Source organism: Oreochromis niloticus, linkage group LG20 (genome assembly GCF_001858045.2).
Source record: "Oreochromis niloticus isolate F11D_XX linkage group LG20, O_niloticus_UMD_NMBU, whole genome shotgun sequence".
NCBI lineage: Eukaryota > Metazoa > Chordata > Actinopteri > Cichliformes > Cichlidae > Oreochromis > Oreochromis niloticus.
In genome coordinates, this window is record NC_031984.2 from 19,343,394 (window position 1) to 19,346,255 (window position 2,862).

The following is a 2,862-nucleotide window of genomic DNA, read 5'->3' on the forward strand; positions in this document are numbered from 1 at the left end:
TTAGGTCTAATGTGTCTTTTTCTGGCCAATGATTATAGCAATATTTTGATCCTCACATGACATTTCACTGGTAATTAACTATGCCATTTCTTTTCACACGGCTATATAGCCTATATTCCCTTTTGGCTCATTGCCTGTTTCATATACATTTGCCATTCTGGGTTTTTTTCTCTCCTCACCTTTGACTCTCCTGCAGTCCCCCCTCAGGGCTGACTTCCTCATCATCTTCATCCTCCCCACTCCACCAGCAGAGTCGCGCTGCTCTGTCTTTTAAGCTCTCCTCGTGCCCCTCTACCACACTCCCTCCATCTTAAGTCTGGGGTGACGATAGCTAATTATAAAATCAATGATGCCGGGCTGCCTAGTTTACAGCCCCCTCTAAAACCTTAACTGGGAAATCACTGTGGGATTGATGACTCCCTCACTCTTTATCTCTTTTAATTAGAAATGTAAAAGATATGAAGACCCAGAGGCCAGAACACATCTCCTAGTTTTTATGACCCCGACGCCTGCCCGCCCGCCCGCCTTCCCAGTGCTTGCTCCTCATTCCCAAATCGCCCCCACCTCTACCTGGCCTTGTTTATTTCCTCTGGCTCCCTTCTGGCACGCCCTCCATTCTCACTCTTGTCACAGATACCTTTACCCGTTTCTTCATCACTTTCTCCATTACCCTTTCGGCAAGATGGCCCGTCTGCCTTCCTGCTCGTACAGGGGAAGGTGTTAAATTTATGGTCTTTGCACATGAAAACGTTTCTCACCTTCTCCTCACCTCTCTCTTTCTCTCTCTCCTTGACTGTGATTCCCAACCCTCAGTGGATTCGTCGCATATGTAACAAATGGCAAACGCGTCCTTTTTGTCTGTTCTGACCCAACCAGGAGGCACACAGTAAATGATGTGGTATTTCACATTATGACCCTGCACCCAGCTCCATGCTTCCAGCACATGACATATACACCTGTCTGTATTGTATATAGCTTCAGGTGCACACAGAAAGACCCTACAGTTTTTTATCACATCAAACCTGGGTCACATGCACCAACACTCTCTGCCTTTATCACACCCCAAGCCTAGCATCTTCCTCACTAACTGCTGCCAGAAGCATTTGGGTTCACTGAGCTTTATCCTGCAGATCACTCTCTGAAGCCCTGCAGCTGCTGCTGGTCCATTATCTCTCCTGTGTGTTGACCGAGTTGTAGCTGCAGCTCAGATGTGCAGCGGGATATCAGTGTGGGTTTAAATATTCAAATGATATTCGTTGGTATGCCACACTCACGGCCTGCTTTTATGGATTCTTTACTATTTTTAATAATTGATGTCCTTTGGTTGTAAGAATATTACAAGGGTGATTTTTTTCTCACACTTTATTAAATCATTGTGAAGTTGTACCTCTAGGTGTCACATTTCCATTCTTTAATTTCAAATGAATAAGCCTACCCATCTCAAGTAATTATTTAATCAAGCGTCACTAATGTGTGAGGATGAGCATATAGAAAACTAACCCGGCTCCTTTAAATTCCCCCCAAGCATGCCCAAACCCTCGCATGGGTTCCCATGGCAACACCTTCCAGGGTTCAGTATATGAGGCAATTTGATTGTTCCTTGTAAAATAGTGTATAATGTATGGGCCTTATTTTAATTCCAGTCTGGTGTTATTGATCTGTCTTTAATGATAATTAAAGCAATCATATAATTGATAGAATCTCATCTCTGTTTATCACCCTGCTCTGATTCTCTCTTTCTATTAATGAAATAAAGGTGTGGCATTAGTATCAACTTGGCACGGTTTTAAAAAGAAAAGGTTTACTGTCAGAAGCCCTTTATAAAGAGGATTCCCGCTCCTGTGCGAGTGGGTGATCATATCAGCAGCAGTGATACAGTAAAGATAGGCAGTATAACCTTGACACGACACGAGGGCTGATTTTTGGTCCTCTTAACAAAAACTCTTCTTAACAAGGCCTTTCCTTGTTTTATTTATTTGCTTGGTTTAAAGTTTGCACAGCATACTCTGACAAAGCTTTTGATCTGAGTTTAGTGACTGAATGTCCTTTCACAGGCCATTAACGAGTGCTGGATCACTTCTGCAAGTTCAAATTTCACACAGTTTCAGTATAATTTGAGCGCACTGACTTGAGCAGCTTACTGACTGTGAAAGAATCACTTTCATTTCCTCCAGCAGACCTTTAACATGAGCCACATTAACAGCTATGCAGCAGCTAAATGATATTTTCATTATGAATGGATTTTGTGATTAATACTTGGGCGTATGATTTTTTTTTTTTTTTTTAAACATGCTTACCACAAATTTGCACAGCCAAATGTAATTTTATCTTATTTCATTTGAGCCAAAGCTTAATGGCACCAAATAATAATTGATATATCATGTAATGCATCTAAAAACAGATAATTTATTGTGCCGTTGCAGCCTTCTCAAACAGCTTTCATTAAAGAATTCATGGCTAGATATACTTTAACTTTCTGATCACAGTGAGATGAAAGCAGAGGAAAAGAGTTGTTCTCTGATGATTTTATGCTGCCACCTGCACTCCTTTAACTGCAGAGTGAACAAATCTTAGGAACAGACCTTTATCTGATGTCCTTGTTCAGCAGGAGGCTGTGATTTATTAGCCTCTGCACCCACAGCTCTCCATGACCCAACAGACCCTGCCCTTATCCTCCAAGCAGTGAACGCTGCTGCAGTCACAGTGCAAGAGCTCCCTCTACTGCTGCACCCCGGTAATGAATGATTATGTTCATTCAAAAGTGCAGTTTACTGTGCTTCATTAGTTTGACACTGGTATAAGCGAACTTACACATCACATCATTTTTAGCACAAAGAAATGGTAATAAAGAAAAGTCCAGGA